The sequence below is a fragment of the Balaenoptera borealis genome (genome assembly GCF_965194805.1).
Source record: "Balaenoptera borealis genome assembly, chromosome: 17".
NCBI classification, from domain to species: domain Eukaryota; kingdom Metazoa; phylum Chordata; class Mammalia; order Artiodactyla; family Balaenopteridae; genus Balaenoptera; species Balaenoptera borealis.
Genome location: NC_138876.1, coordinates 56,053,798 through 56,072,196, shown reverse-complemented (window position 1 = coordinate 56,072,196; position 18,399 = coordinate 56,053,798). Strand labels below are relative to the sequence as shown.

Genomic DNA, 18,399 nt, shown 5'->3' with positions numbered 1-18,399 from the left:
AATAGAAAGAGATGTCGAGGAATGAATTTAAATATGAATATTTTATTGTTTTTCATTTGGGATATTTTAATGAAGTCGTTGGTCTTAAAATTTCTCAATCCCATTTAAAATATTTAGTTTAGGTAAGAAATAGTCATTTTTATTAATTTATCAACCCAAAATGAAATATTTGGGGAATAGAACTTTACAGCGGAATTTGGAGAATACCCCAGAATCACAGCATTTAGGCAGGAAAACAAAATTGTGTGTGTGTGTGTGAGTGTGCATGTGTGTTCTGTAAAATAATAAAGACTGTTACCTCTATGAGTATGTGAAATTTTGTAGCTTATTGCTATGAGGTTTGAGATCAGGAAACTATAAAGCAGGACAGATTAGCAAAAGATTAGAGAAGAGATTAGTGAATGATAGATTAGCAAATGATGGGCATGGTTTTTAGCAGGGCCTTGAAGGAAATGATGAATATGTGACAGTGAGAATACTGATATGACATTGAGGGCTAAGAAAATATGGAGAAAATAAAGCCATCTTGAATTGGTCATGGAGGAAGAATGGCTTGGCTGCACTGATAAAGCTGTGTTAATGAGGAATTGAAAAATGCTTAGAAATATTAATGTTGAGAGAATGAGGAGGTGGTTGATGTAATGTCATAGATTCAGATGACAAAATGTCAAAATCTTCCAGAATTGCTTTAGGTAAGAGGGTGGTGTTACACGAGTAATATGTGAAATAGATTTATGGTATCTTATTGGATAAGGGCAAGGTTAGAGGGATCCAGAATGGTTATAAAATTGTTGAAGTAGTTCAATTATGAGGTGAACAAGGACTAGGTGATTAAACTGCTGGAAAAAAAATTACAGATGCTAGAAATAGAACCTGGTAATGAAAAAATGAAAAGATATGTTTGTGTGTGTATCTATCTATATATCTGTCTATGGGTAGATAGATATATGCATATATATATATATATATATATATATATATATATATATATACATATGCTATCTAACCAATTTAATCAATTTTATTAAATATGAATGAAAGGAAATATTAATTTTCCTTATTATTTCACAGTATAAAACTGTAATTTTATTTCCTAGGGAATGGAGGTGGGGGTGAGAGACTGAATTATAAGGTAACAATCCTTAAATTATTTTGAGACAGGGTTTGAAAGTGCCAACAAACCCAGACAAAAATTTCCAAAATTTAATGCTATTATCTTGTAGGTTTCTACTGAATCAGCATAAACCACATTTGTTAAATAAACCATATAGCCTTGTGAAGTGAATAGAATGAAGGATTGAATCAGCTGCTGGATTAGTAATGAATCACTTGTAGATTCAAAGATAAATTTATTGTAGTAAAGTAAGAAAACATTTATTCTGCTTACAATATACTTATTTTATATATGAGTTTAATATTTAAATATTTAATGTTCTTAACTATCTTCAGGAATCGTTTCTTTTATTTTAGTTTAAAATAGAAGTATTTTTAATGATAGCTAGTATTCCTACCTGTACATTTTCATATTTTGTCTAATCACTTTGAAAATACTAATTTCATAAAATAACTATATAATAAAATAAAGAACAGACTTTCCCAGTTTGTATATACAAAACGGATACTTTTAGAATCTGAATTCACTCCTGCAGTAACAGGATATGCTCTGAGATGAAAAAACATAAACTCACTTTTCTAAAATTTAATAATTTCTAAATAAAATTTCTAATATACAATTTTATAATTGTATTTACTAGACATGCCTTGTGCAATCCAGTAGTCATTAGCTACGTATGGCTTATTAACCTTAAATTAATGAAAATGAAATACAATTAAAAATAGTGTGTTCATCTCTTGCTGTGGAGCACAGGGGTGTTATTTGAATACTCTCTGATCTTTTTAGGGTTTACTTGTTTCAGTTAATGCTAGAGTTTGGAAACCCCATACTTCTGTAAACTACTAAGAAATATTTTCTGAGACCCTCCCAGGTAAGCACTTGTGCTAGATGATAAACGTGAACATTTTGTATTAATCCAATAATTGTTGTGAAGTTTGTAAGACATTGTATTAACATAAAAACTACTTACTTGTAAAAGACATTGAAATATTCAGGAAATTTCTAGTGAAAGAGACACTGAAATGTTCAAGAAAGTTTTAATGAGTTATTCATTCCAGTGAAGATTAAAGGCCAATAAATAAGACAATACAGAAAGCATCCATTTTTTAAAATTTAAGTACAGTTGATTTACAATATTGTGTTAGTTTCAGGTATACAGCAAAGTGATTCATGTATATATATTTTTAAGAAAGCATCCATTCCTAATCTTGACTGCAAATAGGACAAGAGGAAGCAGAGGGCACAAAGATACTATAGAATAAGAGATTTTAGTTAGATATAAGGAAATGTTTCCTGGTGTGGAAAGTAATTGCACATTGGAAGGATTTATTGAGTGAGGTTATGGGATTTCTGGAAATCTTTAAAAATAGAATACATTTCGATCTCTCTAGAGAGGTATGTGATATGCCAGCAGGCATTGAGTGCGAGGATGAATTAGATTCATTGCCATGGTTTTTTCACAGCAACAGTTCTATGAATCTGTAGAGGACAATGACATTGGATAATTCTCACTGTGCTCTGCAGGAAGTCAGGTCTCCAGACTGCTTGTCCTAACAGTGAATCAGGGCCAAAATATTATCCTACATTCAACAACTTCTCAAAAACAGGAAATTAAAAAACCTGAAAACTACAAAATGCTAGTGTTTTGTCATTTTAAGAAACAGTGTTTCTTGAAGTGGATTAGCGTTTCCTTTCCTATGCACTCTTTAGAAGCTGTGCATAGTTCTAATTATGTCAGACTGTATATTCAAATTGTAATTTTGAGGTTTAAAAATTAGAAAAGTATTTAAGGAAGTATAATTGCCACTATTTTAAAATAGTTCAATTAAATACTGCTACAATATTTGTGTTGTGCTTGAAAATATGTACAGTTTTTTCAATGTTAATACCTTTTCCTGTCCTTAAATATATCTATAGAGTGCCTTGATTTTAACATTACCTTTTTTCCAACATTATCTTTTACAAACATTAATAAAAGTTGTTGCTTTTAGAAACTCTAAAGGAAATAATAGCTGGAAAACCCTCTGTAGCTTAAAGTCAGTCATTAAAACTCACAATAGGGTAAGTAATTAGAACCACCTACTCTTAACTTGTAAATAAGCATAATTCGTTCCAAAGAGGAAATATCGAAACTTGGTTCATGTCTACTGTAATGCATTACTCAGATGCTACTGAGCATTTCACATTAAGAACTTATTTCAACAACTACAACAAAGACCAAATCTGAACTGCTGACATGGCTGTTCTGCAGTGAATGGGCTAATGTTGTATTTACTGTGATTTCAGAATACATATGAAATAATGATTTGTGCCTTTAATCTGAGTGACATGATAAGCCCCACTCCTCACTTTGTGTGAAAATATTCCATCAGACTTACACAGGTTTGATGTTCCAGCTACCTGGATTGGGTTCTAGCACTCCAATATTCAAGCCTGTGGCTGTGCTGGAAATGAGGCAGTGGGCACCCAGGTCAGAGCCACAGAGAACCAGGAAGTTGGGAAGTGGCCTGAGTACACCCACTAGGGAGGCATTGGAAGAAACTGGACAGTTAGGAAACTGGGACAGGAGGGCTAGGCTTGCTGCCATAGTTGATGGCATGGCTGCTTCAGAGCTGCAGTGAATCTCGTCACATATCCTGTACATCAAAGAAGAAATCCAAAGCCACAGCTCGCCTGAAAAGCCAATGACTAATTTTTTTTTATCCATTGATGTCATTCTTAGCCGGGTTTAAAATGGAAAGCAGAAGCAGGTCAGGCTGAGTCATACTCACAAGGCAGAATTTGGGAGAAGCAGGAATCAAAGGCTGGACCAGATGGCATTTTAAATCTGCAGAAAACTGTGTTTGAGAATAGCTGACCAAATAAACAATGAAAAATAAGAACTGACCCTGGAAGGAGAACATGCTCCTGGGAGATGGGTGGGTGAGGAAGTCATGATAAAATTGTCTGTGTGAGGCTTCTCCAGAGAGAAGGTTCTTTTGATAGGCAGCCTGATGTAGCAGAACAAGCCCCTGCTTTGGGGTGAGACAAACACAAGTTTATTTTCATACACTGGCTGTGTGATTCTGAGCAAGATACTTACTTAATCTCTGTTTCTTCATCTGTAAAATTCCAATAATAATTCTTATCTTCCAGGTTATTCTATTTAAAATCGAACAAGTACTGTGCCTGAGAATGTAGTAGAGAATTAGTGAACATTATTATGTTGAAGTTTCAGTGGATGGAAAATGCCTTTAGCATTCATTCATTCACTGCATCATTCCTTCCTTCATTCATTCAGTAAGTAATTCTTGAATAGACACAAAATGCCAGAGAGTGCTGGAGGCAGAGGATACAATCAGGAGATAGTTACACTTTCCTTAGAATATAGATCACTGGTAGCAAAGTATCAGCATAGTACTTGCTACAGAGGGGAAGGCACCAAGATTTAAGTAAAGTACAGAGAGGAATTGCATGAGTTGGGTATTTGTTCTTATTGAGATCATAATGGTTTCAGACATCTCAACATCTCATGTGTCCCTAATTATTCTCTCTAGAGGGATTTCTTCCTCTCTGGGTAATAGCACTTTAGCCAGTCTCACAGGAATTGAGGCACTACTAAAGGCTTTCATATATATATATGAAATGTGTGTGTATATACATATATATAATATAAATTATATTAGAGTTTGAGTAAGAAAGCAGAACCACCATGAGTGGTTTAGACTAAGGGATTTTTTTTTTTTTATTGGGATTAAACATTTCACAATTGTAAGAAACACCGGGAAAATAAAGATCTGAAAAGGGGTGATTGAGGGATCCAAAAAAAAACTAATTAATGGTGAAGTTCTGTGGAATGTCTGTGGAAAGCTGCTACCTATGCATGTGATGACAAGCATGACGTCCTTGTAAGTCAACTGGGCAGCTGAACGTAAAGCAGAGATAAAGCAAGGACAAGCTGGGAGCCATGAGGACACTCTGGAACCCACAAGGACAAACCAGAAGCCACGTCCATCTGTCACTACACCTAAACTCAGTGTTGTTGGCTATTTGCTGAAGAAACTGAGGGCCTTCATCAGGGACCTGCACATGCACCTCACTCAGGACACCAAGGAACTGGAAGAGGATGGGGAGAAGGGTGAGTTTGAATGAACTGCTAGTTTGGCTGCTTTCCTGTGCAATATTGTGCCATCAAATTAGCCACAAAGTGAGTGAGATGCAGCGGCTCGTGGGGCCCTGCACAGACCTCTTGAGGATAATGAGTGATGCTTTATCGCCACCTTCCAAACATCGTGTGTATTCCTGTATGGCCAACCTAACCCAATACCACAAAGGAAAGGGAATTCTGGGAGATTCAGTTTTCAGCCTTTCTAGGTTGGCACAGTGAAAAACCACCCCTGAGAGAGGGAAGCCTTTTGGTATCATTATCCTTACAGACAAGCTCCCTGCAGTGTGATTCCATTTAACCCTGTCTGCATCTGTGATTCTCAAAAAGAGGTGGAGGAGGAGTTGAGAAGGGTAGAGCTAGGTGAATAAGGGGAGGCATCCAAGAATCACTTCAGGAGCATTTTCTAACTGCTCACCTCTGCTTCTGTTTCTTCACCTCCCAACGACCTGAGATTTTAATTACATATTTTGATTTAGAGCAAGAGAACTTACTCTGCTACTGCTGAAAAAATCACAGCACAGCAATTACCAATACTGGTGGAAATGTGCCCCTTCCATTGGATATGTCTGTGTGGAATATAGATGAGGACCGCTGTTTTGTATTCTATAGTAGTATTTGTTTGTTTTTACTGCTGAATTCTCGGCTCCTTAAAGGCAAGAGGAGAGTCTTTCTTCTGTCTTTCACACTCTGTTCCAATTTATGTTTAGTCTTGTTATGCAGTAACTCTCAACTCTCAAACTCAGGTGCCCTCAAGGGCCAAATACACAACACAAATGTGAGAGCAAAGAAGATGGTGGGGGCTGAGTGCTACAACCAGAGTAACAGTACCTAACCTAAAGCTATTCACATGGGATGGGGCAAGTGGGAGGCAGGGGAGGGAGAGAGAGGAGTGAGAGTGATTGATAGGGGAAGAGACCAAATAAAATGCATATACCATTACCACCTGCCCCACTCCCTGGGGACATCTACACACCACCTGCCATCACTTCTGAGAAAATGGTGGAGGTTGCCCTTTTAATATATAAAGTTTACTTTTATTACTAGGAGCCTAAGGTTCATCCAATGTGACTTACATTAAGGAATCAAGTATTATGGATTATACTGTGACCAGCAAATGATGTTCATAAGCAATACAGATCTCTAACAGCTTTGATAATAACCCTCTAATGGAAACTAAAATAAAAACATTTTAATATTTCAATGAAGTAGCATATGACCTACTTAAAAAGCCCTTTATTGCAACTTATTGACATAGCTGGAGGAAAATAAGAAGTGTATTAATATCTAACATTGGCTTATTTGTTCCCCCAATTAGTAAAATATTAGGAATTTAATAACATTAAAACTGTGAATGTGATTTGGTATTAAATAAAATGTCATTTGCTGTTATAATTAAATTAAGTTACTAAAAGAGTAAATGATCCTGAATTTACAAAAATAAATAATATTTACGTTAGTAAAAAGTCTGTATGTTGTGATAAATCTTAAGTTTCATAAATGCTAACTTATAAAACATGGCTTTGCATTTTAAAAATTTTACAAACAATACTTATTAGGAAAGTACATTCCACACCAGTTCTTCAGTTCATAATTTTTTCTAGTTGTTCAGTTTAAGGTTTTAAAATGTTGCTAAAATATTACATTGGAAAATTAATTGACACATTTTAAGATAAATTAACATATAATTTAGAAAAGTCTACCATATGTGGGGTTAAGAAATTTAGAGAAAATCTTATTTTCAGCTCCAATTTTCAATTTTTTTTTAACTTTCTATGCAATGCATGTACCCCCCCCCCCCCATGCATTTCAGGGCACAAACCTCCACTGGCAGTGAGAGGCACTATTAAACTTTCATAGGTAATAAACCAGAGATGACAACTGGGAAATGCTTGGTGCGTTTGGAACTGTTCGCTGATGAACAAATAAGTGAATGAGTAAGTAAATAAATTAATGATTTCTACGCTTTGATTATTAACTAGTCTTCCTTTTAATGGTAAACTATCCTCCAGTCAGTTGTTAAAATACATAGCTGTTTGGGAGTTTTGAGATATACCTGTCTGATACATTTTACACTTTACATAATGTTCCACCTGTCCTTTCTTACATATTGAAGGCACAAATATGTCTCTCATATATTCATCCAATATTTTTCTCATTTACATCTAGACACTACTTGTTTTTCTTTTCCAGAGTTTATTAATTACTTATAAATCACTCTTCATCTGTAGGATGAAACAGATTTACAGTGTTGTAAAACTAATGTTGGCCACAAAAGTCAATACCTTGACTACACTCTATAAGCTATTTATGTAAAAAATTGATGTTAGTCATTATAACTCAATTTATATCATAAATAAAGGGATAAAAAATTTAACAGTTAAAAAGAAATTATTGGCAGCGGAAGGTACCACTGATAGGGCTTAGAAAATTAAATTTATTTTATGAAAACAGTGAGATACATATGATGGAAAAAGAATAAAGCTTTACAGGTCGGTGAGCCTGTGTGCTAACTCAATACTGACATTATATTAATCAGAGTTTTTGGTTGTAAACAACAGAGAGCAAATATGGGTTTTAACCATGAAAGAAATTTTTTTTGGAAGGAAGTGGTTAGCTCATAGAGTTAAATGGAATGCTGGAAACCACAGATTTCGAAATGGTTGGGAACCTAAGACAGCTACTTGGCAAAATCATGCCATTGGAATAGTGGCTAACATCATTCTGTTGCTGATACTGGACCCCACACTGACCACACTGACACTATTGACACTGACAACACACGTGAGTGCTGCACTGTGGCTGTGGTTATAGTTGGTTTTTAACTGCCCTTAATTCTTTGGGTCACTTGCTCTAGATTCACAGTCCCAGATGATGTCTTCCTGAGTCACATATTGATGCTCTGAGGCCTGGAACCAGAGAGAGCAAGCAAGTAACTGGAATGTTCTGGTTCTGCTGTGGGAGGGAAGACCCTACCTCTAACCAAAAGATAATAGGAAGACAGAGTCTCCAAAACTGGAAGCATGAATTGTATGTATGTTAAAGTGAAATTTGTATGTATCAAAATGACTAATAAGCACTAAAACCATTAAAAAGCTGTGTGATCTAAGAGGGCACATGATTCAACTTCTCTGGATATACTTTTCTTTTTTTTTAAATTAATCAATTTATTTGGCTGCATTGGGTCTTAGTTGCAGCCTGCGGGATCTTTCATTGTGGCGTGCGGGCTTCTCTAGTTGTGGCACGCTTGCTTGTCTCTAGTTGTGGTGCATGGGCTCCAGAATGCACAGTCTCAGTAGTTGCGGTGCATGGGCTTAGTTACCCCGTGGCACGTGGGATCTTAATTCCCTGACCAGGGATCGAACCCACATCCCCTGCATTGGAAGGTGGATTCTTAACCACTGGTCCACCAGGGAAGTCCTTGGATATAATTTTCGAACCTGCAAAATAAAGACGGGATATCCATAATGTCTACCTTAAAGCAGCATAGGTTTTAAGTTCACTTAGAAAGATAATGCAAGCACACTGTGCAAACAACAACAACAGTCAGTGAGAATCTGGACCACTGGGGGTGAAATGATAGAGTAATGGTAAAGAAAATGTTTACACTATTTGATAACTAGTGATATCAGAGATGAATAACTTGGGGGCTAGTCAGCTCTTTGCCTGCATGATGTATACAATTCACCACTTCCATGAACACCATAATGACAGCTAGATGTTATTACTTTCAAGGCAAATTTTCACAAGAGTGGTGAAAAGGACGAGAGATTTGGGGAGGAGCAGCAAATAGAGTCTGTGACAAAACATAACAATCTTTCAGGTTATTTACAACAGAAAGTGGGGTAAACTACATTGTGGAGTTTGGGGAAAAACACTCTACAGATAGTGATTGGAGAGAAATGTACCTCATATAATATACCTTTATATGTTTCATAATTTTTCATATCTTTCAATATAGTTTACATCTGTAAGAAAAAAATTACTACTTTTCAGATACCTTAACAAATCCAAAGTTTAGAATCATCATAGAAGTACTCAAGTGTTTTTCAGAATATTTTTATTTTAGCAAATTTTGCCTTGAGACATAACAGGCTCTCCCATACTTCTTTTGATAATAAATAACACTTTTATAGCACCTTTTATCTAAGACCACTTCAGTATCACTGTAATTTTTCCCTATCCTTTTGCTCATAATTTAGTTAAGGTATCTAAGCAAATATGTAATATTGAAAGGGCTTAAACCTCAGTGGACTAGAATTTTTAAAAAGCTGTGTTTCATTGATTAAAATAAAAAAAAAAAGATTGTAGAACCGCACTATCACCAACTCTTTGTGCTTAGGAAGTCACTTTTTCTCTCCCTTTTTCAATGTTCTCATATGACAATGAGGGAGTGTCCTAAATGATTTCTAAGATTACTTTCATCTCTGAATCTATGTGATTCCATCATACCACTCCTTACTTCAGCAAGTTACAAACTCGCACTGTGTGCATAAGTAGTATTGAGTTGATGTTTCTTGACATATTTAACTCTCCTGTTAAGAATTTGTAGCTGAAAATGGAAAGTTAAATGTGTAAGAAACACAAATGTCCATGTATCTATTTGGATATGTGCTCTCTCACTCTCTCTCTCAAAAAGAATTATAGATATAGGTAGATAGATCTCTGTGTCTATTACATGTGTGTTCTTAAATTATGATAACATAATTTATTCTATGGATATTTATATTTGTACTATTATAACTCCTGATGTAATTCTCTTATCTAAAAACCTTAGAGGCATGTTTTGGAATTTATAATCTGAAAAGTAATATAATGCATATACCATGTTTTATATAACACCCCCAGAAGGATTTGGACAGCAACCCATACTCAAATATTCTACAAATATTTCTACATTCAAATATTTCTATGTTGAAATGTATTTACTATTCACAAATGAACATTGCAGTTGAATTTTTACCATGTGCATGTATTATACTTAAATAAAATCAAAATACTATTAAAAAAAAGAAAAGCAGAATATTGTGTTCAGAAAATAAAACCTTGGTGTTTAAAAAAAGAAAAAAACATTTCAACAGCTTCACATCAAGTTCATGCCTAGTTTGCCAAATTAGTTCAGATCAGGTCAAGTTTTGCCATCAAATGAATTAGAAAACAAAACCTTTAGTTTTAAGAGATTTTTGGATTTTATTTATGTGCATAATGGATTTTGAACATGTTTATGAATGCTTTGTCTGACCAGAAAGTCCCTCTTTTTAGAAACAGTTTTTGGGTTTGCTTCTGTTCCAACTAGATGTTCTGCATTGAAGCTTAATGGCGTCTACAGACCACATCCCTTGCTGGACACAGTTGCTTAGCCCACCTGGGGACACTTACCTCCAGCTATGACTATCATATTTTTCCTTGGGACTTTTAAATTACAGCAAAAAGACATGAGTTCATCTGTCACTTTCTCTCTGGTGGCAGAGGTTTGAGAACCATCAGGAGCCGTGTTTCTTGGCTTATGGGAAAAGTTTGGCCGCGCAGACAGAAAATGAAGGGAGCCTATATGGAGATACAAGGGTGAGAATTGGAGAGTGTCGTGTCAACCTTGCAGTCTCTGATTCTTGTTCCTGAAGCATCCCATTTGCAACCCTCTCCTTTCCAACAGTTTTGTAGTTCCCATGGCTTTAACAAACCAGTGTACGTTCATTTACCTTTAGTAATTTGAGCTGGGTTTTAATTATTTTCATCTAAAAGACCCCTAACCAAGAATGGAAATATCTTTGTTGAGCTGCAGATGTTCATTTTGATATTTGAGTCTTTCCATTTGTCTTGAGTCCTGCAGGGTAACCCAGGTGTCCATTAATACCTCCATCTCTAAAGGGCAAGCCTGTTTAATCAGAGGTAATGCTGTGGCAGCAACTTAACCCAGAAATCTCCTTTGCTTAACACAACAGAAGTTTGTTTCATGTTTACTGCACCTCTAAGTCCGTTTGCAGAGAACTCTGCCTCACGTGGTCACCCATGGGCCAGGCTGACAGAGGTTCCACCATCTTTTACTTGCACCATCTGGGGAAGGTGGCCTCCTGGTCACTGTGAAGAGGAGGAGAGGACTGAGGGATCAAGCACATGCTCTGAAATGCTTGTGTCAGGAGTGACACACACCACTTCTGTGCACAGCCTTTTGTCCAGAAAGAGTCAGTGACTACTGACGCACAGGAGGGTTCCTGGTGCTGAGAAATGGAGAGCGGAGCGCACGGGTTATTCCGTGAACCGCAGCCACACTGTCATCTTGGAATCCAATAAAATCTAGACTTAAGTTTAAGGGGTATCAAGCTTAACAGTTGTGATGGACAAAATTTTTTTCTTGGAAAATAATTAATCGATGGAGGCCAAAGGAAAAAAGATTGTCTGAGAGCAGCCTCTGTAGGGGACTGTGTGCCAACTTTCTGTCAGTAAGGGCTTCTGATTGGAGTTCTGGGTTCTGCATGTTGTTTCTCTTCTCTGACTGTGAAGACACATTTCTGTCCAGTTCAGTCATTTCCTACAGATCTTCTGATCAAGATTTAAGTGATAGATGAAGGGAACTGGGGAAAGTCAGCGAGAGAGTAGGTTATAGAAACATTTCCAGGAGAATTTGTTTCTCCTTTAATCACTAGTTTTACTTTCACTCAAGCATGTTAATTTAGATGTTCTTAAATCAGGAGTATATTTATTTTGAACCTTTTAACACTGCAAATCAGCTAGCTGAGTTTCATATTCTAAAAGAACAAGGTAAACAAATGACACTAGTGAATAGAAAACATTAATCTCTCACATGCTTTAGTTTAAATAGTTATAGGAAAGTGCTCTCCTATTAAAATACATTAGCCTATAGCAAACCATTAAAAAATTCTAATGAATCCTTTTCTTCCCAAAGAAAACTATTTAAGCATTCGATCAGTTAATATAATGGATTAAAATAGAACATGATTTTGGTGGCACAATTTCAAAACAGAAGGAATTAGAGACATTCAGATACTGAACATTCAACACAAGCTATGATTTCAGCAGGGAGTCTTATTTGGCCTTTCTTCATTCTAATTCCATCAATTTCAAATTTCATTAACAGCAATGGGACACAAAAATTCCAACAGTGATGCTTTACAAAACCCTGCAAGTTTTGAATAATATTGGTCCTTGTCATCATTTTATTTCCAAGTGTATGTGTTTATATTCTTTTGCTGAGGAATGACTCAGTATTTCTCCCAGTGGGCATTGAAGAATTAAGTTTTAAAAGACAATGTGTATTCAGTTTCACTGTGTATAGCTGAAATAATCTGATTTAACTTGGTTATGTGTAAAAATTTGGGTAAGACTAAGAGAATTACCTAATTACCTTTTGAGAAGACTAAGATGAATTACCTAACCTTCTGAATCATCTGCTGAAATAGTTAGATTTTCAAGAATAAGAAGTTATTATTTTCATGTAAATTAAAGGTGTTTTCAGAGTAGTTAGAACTAACACAGGAAGTTATACACACACACCACCGCCCACCACACCCATCCATACATGCATAAAGTGATGTTTTGTGTTTCAGTGTATATTGTCCATGAATTGTGTAAATGGCAAGCCGTATGATTTGCTCAGTAAAATTAGTATTTTAGAGTGGTAAGGGACAGAAGTAGGAACGAAGGAAACCAATGAAAGTTCCCAGCTTCGAAACAGTAGGTGTGCTACAAGTGATTATCAGTGTAGACTCTTCAGTACTGCTAGATGGTGGTGGTTAGCTCCATGTATTAGGACTTGAATAATTACACAAACTACAGTTGAGTAAGTGGTCAGAAATATTTTCAACACTGTGAAGGAGCAAACTGGCAGAAGCCTGGCAGCAGGATGAGGGCAGTACCTTTTATTTACTTCGTGGGAATTAGGAGGTTAGGGTTGCTCTTGTGGTCAGTAGGTTATCAGATTATCAGAGTTTATAAAACAAAGCCTCAGATTATCAGAGGTTGCAGAAATACCTTGTTTCAGAGAAAGGAGAGAAAAAGAGTCTTACTAATAAGATTATTATTATTATTTCTGGGTAAAAAATCCTCAAAGAGTGTTACTACTGAAAAATTAAATTATTAGGCAAACACACCCTGGTCTGTGATGTTGAGAATAGAGATTGAATAGAATAGAGTGCTACTCTCTTTCCTCATAATCCGTTTCTCTCATGCCTCCTCACAGAAGCCCACTGATTTTGCATTATGTTTAGCTTCTTAAAAGTCTCCCAGAATCTCTGTTTCTCCTGTCTTCTATTCCCCTGTTGAAGGAAACCTCTTCAATTCCCATTTATTCAGTTTATTACATGCCAGGAGCTGGGCTAAACACATTAATGTATTTAATATTATCTGGTAAAAAAAAAATTTGTGATAACAGGCATTGACACTATTTTTTTCTTCACCATGAAACATATCTGTGGGCAATATCCTAGGAGGGAGATGTTTAGAGATTTTCAGTGGAAATATTTAGTGGCATTTAATACCCTTCACTCTTTCTTTTCAACAAACAAAAAACAACAAAACTGTTCAAAACTATTACTTCCTTATTAAATTTCTATATTACATTTTTTGTGATTATAACTGCAACTGTCATAATCATAAAAGAGAGCAATGTAAGACCTCTGGAGCTCAAATTCAGGAAAAATGGAAAACAAATTTATAGTAATCATTCATATGTATATAGGGGAAGCTTTTGACATCTTATTTAAGTGAACTTACTGGACACTAAAATCCAAAGTCCTTAGGAGGCTACATTCTGAAACACTGACTCATAACATTAAAAAATTATTAGACTTTCTGGGATGATGACTTCCCCATGAGAAGATGCCTCTTGCAAAGGATCTCCTTCATCCCTCTCCAAGATAGAAGAGGAAACACAAGAAGAAGTGCCTGGTGCAGAGCCCCAATTCCTACTTCATAAATGTGAAATGCCCAGGATGCTATAAAATCACGACTGTCTTTAGCCATGCACGAACAGCAGTTTTGTGTGTTGGCTGCTCTACTGTCCTCTGCCAGCCTGCAAGAGGAAAAGCAAGGCTTACAGGAGGATGCAGCATTACAAGACAGAAGCAGCATTAAAAGTATCCTGAATCAAGATGAATGGGAAACCATCCCATAAACACATTTTGAATACAAAAACATCATTAAAGATGAGAAAAACTTTAGATTCTTCAGCAATTTGGAGAACTGTTCATAAAGGTAAACCCTTTGAAGATGTCTGCCTTAATGCACAATGTTCTTGAAAAAAAAGTAAAGTTGGTAAATTTTAATTCTAATGAACTCAGGAAGCACAGTGAGAATTCAGTGTTGTGGAAGGTGATAATGACACTGCATGCAGCCAGCTTATAAGACACTTAACAGCTCTGGTTAGCAGTAGAATAGCCTGGCCAGAGCATTAAATCTTCTACATGAATTTTAAAAACATAAAAACCAAAAAGAAAATAAAACCCAAAAAGTATTTAAAGTGCTTGGCAGCAACTGAAGTAATTTGTATGTAAACCATGCTAGAGATTTCAAGATATAGAGGAAGAAAGAGAACAGTGGAGACATGGTACCTCCTGGCTGCTAATGGAGGACGTCCGTATTCACAACAACAAAAACCGTCCCTGGGCACATTTTTGTGAACATTTCTGACTGTTATCTACCACTAGGGAAAAAGGAAGACGAGGTATTTGCCTTCTGAGAACTCTGGCAGATGAATGGCGGACATTGGGCTACACTCAACCAATCATAAGCATCCTCCTGGTGTACATTTAGTCTGGATATATCATTAAAAAAAAAAAGGATAGTTTAAAAATCTATTCTGCAAGTGGCAACAGCAACAGCACCCTCTTGGCTCCTTGGCTCCAATAGGATAGTGGACGTGGGAGCCAAGGAGCCAAGAGCAGTTTAAAAACACAGTCTTTGTGAGGTCATCTTGAGTGTGGTTCTAACCACCAGACTTCCTTTGATTTCTGAACATTTTCAAGCCCAAATCACCCTCATGCCCATTGATTCTCTGAGCCACCCATCATCTATCCATTAAGGTAATTTTTGGCTCAGGATATACAGGGTCATTTTCTATTTTTTTCATCCAGAATCTTGACTGCAGCCCACGTACAATAGCCAGATACCACAGTGGATACAAATTGTCCAAGCTTCCACTGTGAGCCAGATCTGAAACATATGATTCTTTATCATTGTGAGATTCTTAAAGTTTATACCATAAATTTACTGTTTGCAGTCTGGAAGAGAGCACATAGTGATATTTAACAAATACCTCTTGTATGAAAGAGTGAAGTAGGCATTTTATGCATAATTCAGTGGAAGTTTGAGCCTCACAAAGACCTAAAGCTATTTTATAGAATACACTAAAGGCGGTAACAGGAAGCTATAGAGAGAATTACTTGATCACATTTTTGTGAAAATTGAGCACAGGCAGGGGTGTTAATGGTGCAATGGTGGTATGCAAATATATGCCACATGCTTTACTAAAAACTCAATTCTAATGACTGTTTTTTAACATCTTTATTGGAGTATAATTGTTTTACATTGTTGTGTTAGTTGCTGCTGTATAACAAAGTGAATCAGCTATACGTATACATATATCCCCATATCCCCTCCCTCTTGCATCTCCCTCCCACCCCTCTAGGTGGTCACAAAGCAACGAGCTGATCTCCCTGTGCTATGCAGCTGCTTCCGACTAGCTATCTATTTTACATTTGGTAGTGTATATATGTCAATGCCACTCTTTGTAATAAATGTTAAAGAACATTCAACTTAATTTGCTGAAGTAGGTATAAATAATTTATAAAGATAATGTCATTCAACAAAAGACTGAACATGTGTAAGAGTGAACTGTGAAGTCTTTGGCCAAAACATATCCACTACTTTGTAATGGTCAATGTACCAGAATCCTGGCTGATTAAGCAATGTGACTGACATCCATCAAGGCTTCAAAAAGACTAGTGATTTTCATTTTCTAATCTTGCAACCTGGTGGACTAAAACAAGTTGTCAGTGTACACCCTTTGAAGAGAAAATAATAAAATGTGAGAATGGTGAGTGCATATTTTTCCATGATTTATTTAAATAATTTAATAAAGCAATAAGATTATTAACTGAATGACGCTGCCCACGTGGTGCTTTTAAAATAATGTTTAATACAGTAGTCTCTTTTTAGAACACATTACTTTGAGAATTTCTTGCTTGGAGAGATAAACTGTGTGTTCTTAATTATCCTGAAACAAGTATAGTTAAAAATAGATTTTCACATAATAGTTTTACCTCCAAGGGAATGATATTTCATGTCTTTGTAGACATCTAAGAAGATATAATATATGTATATTAAAAATTCAATGCATAGACACCAGCATCCTTCTAAGAACAATAGATGAGTTTGGGAGACTGGAAAATTGGCCTTCATAAAATCTCACTATGGTTGTGGCTGAGTTATTTATTTATAAAATGGGCAAAATGCATTAATCATAAATGATAGCTTTTTAGAATACAGAGCAGAGTCTAGAATTATGATTATCGTGTGTTTCCCACAAGATCTAACTGATATGCCATGTTGAGATGGTAACTTCTGTCCTTGAGACAGTTCATTTGGCTCTTTTCACTGCTCTCTAGAAGAAAATAAAGCTCCTTACCCAGCTTTGAGTTTGCTGTAATATGACATGTGATAATTTGGCATCATAGTTTATTGCTTCAGGTAAACTCATAGCATGAAAATAGGAAACTATTTATTGAGTGCTCACCACATGGGAGATCAGATGTACTAGTTGTGGATTTCTATTGTTTGCCCCTATACATTGAACTGCTGGTGGTCTGTGAACTTGCATTTCAAATTCAGTTTTGCCCTTGGAAGCTGCCTGTTCTCTCAGTACCTATTCTGCTATCGATTGCTGCCTGTTTTCTCAGACTTAGCTCCATGTTCTGTGGATATGTCCCAAATCACTTTCTCATTTAGATCAGGCTTCAGTCTGGAATATGGAAATTTACATTTGAACAGTACATTATAAAAGAAAAAAAATTCTAATTGCCTCCCTGGGAAATCTCACTGAAGGAGGCATTGGGAAGATACTTAACAATTTTTGTAATCCTCTGATGGATTAGTTAATGATGATTTAATTGTAATAATTATCGATAATAACAGTGGTGAGAGAGGTGATCAAATTAGGACTAGATTAAAGTGTTTTTCACTGGTTTAAAAACAGTGCTTTATGTCACTTTGACTGATTGTACAACTTTCATTCACATACAGGGAGGTCAAGAGTTGTTAGTGCGTACATTCAAGTGCTTGTCAATAAAAGAGTAATACCTCCTAGCATTCATACTACTCTGACAGTGTATTTATAAATATTCCTGATATCAGCTTTAGTAATGAATACAACTTGAAATAAATTTAATGACAATATAAAAACTTCACAGGTGCCAGCTTATTAATTAAAAGATTTTCATCTACAGTGTACTCTCCTTCAAGATATATGAAAATATGCCTTTAATTTGCTTTAATACTGGTTGATTAATGCTAGAAGGTTTACATTGAGAATTGTCATGAATGACCTGATTTCACAGCATGTTTAGTGAATTGTGTTTTATCCATTACTCCATCATATGATATGAAATTTTAGTGCTGGTAGTCTCTATGTTTCTTGAAAGATTAGATGATTTATTTTCTTTTTTTAATAGGAAGATATTTATGTATGTATGTATGTATGTATGTATGTATTTGTGTATTTATTTTTGTTTTTGGGGTTTTTTTTGGCCACACCTTGCAGCATGGGGGATCTTAGTTCCCTGACCAGGAACTAAGTCCTCTTCATTAGGAGCACAGTCTTAACCACTGGACTGCCAGGGAAGTCCCAGATAATTTATTACTGTAGAAATAATATGCACTTAGGTTAGAATTCTGGTTTTGCTTCATTTGATGTCACGCAGGTTACTTAATTCTCCTAAAGCTTTGGTTTATTTATCTGCAAAATGGGACGAATGATGTCTATTTCATAGACTTCCTCCCTCCTCACATCCAATCCGTTTTGAGCCTTGTAACTTCTTTCTGTAAAATATACTTAAGAAACATAATATTTCTGAGATATAAACCAATGTATTTTCTTCCTTGGTAATCTCTAGTCCTTTGTTACCCATAG

General features: G+C 35.8%; 1 protein-coding gene and 1 pseudogene across 12 annotated transcripts in view; both read left to right on the top strand.

Moving 5' to 3' along the window:
* RALYL (RALY RNA binding protein like) overlaps positions 1-18,399 on the top strand; it is an 877,709-nt gene that overhangs the window by 166,587 nt on the left and 692,723 nt on the right. The window contains exon 2 of one of the 11 annotated variants that reach the window (XM_082363572.1): positions 7,119-8,288. The exons of the other annotated variants lie outside the window; for them this stretch is intronic. The gene's annotated coding sequence lies outside the window, so the exon portion shown is untranslated. The remainder of the gene's footprint in view (positions 1-7,118; positions 8,289-18,399) is intronic. 11 annotated transcript variants of the gene reach the window in all.
* On the top strand, positions 9,150-18,393 carry LOC309614811 (small ribosomal subunit protein eS27 pseudogene; annotated as a pseudogene). Its single transcript has one exon. The product of its transcript is annotated as a small ribosomal subunit protein eS27 pseudogene (transcript).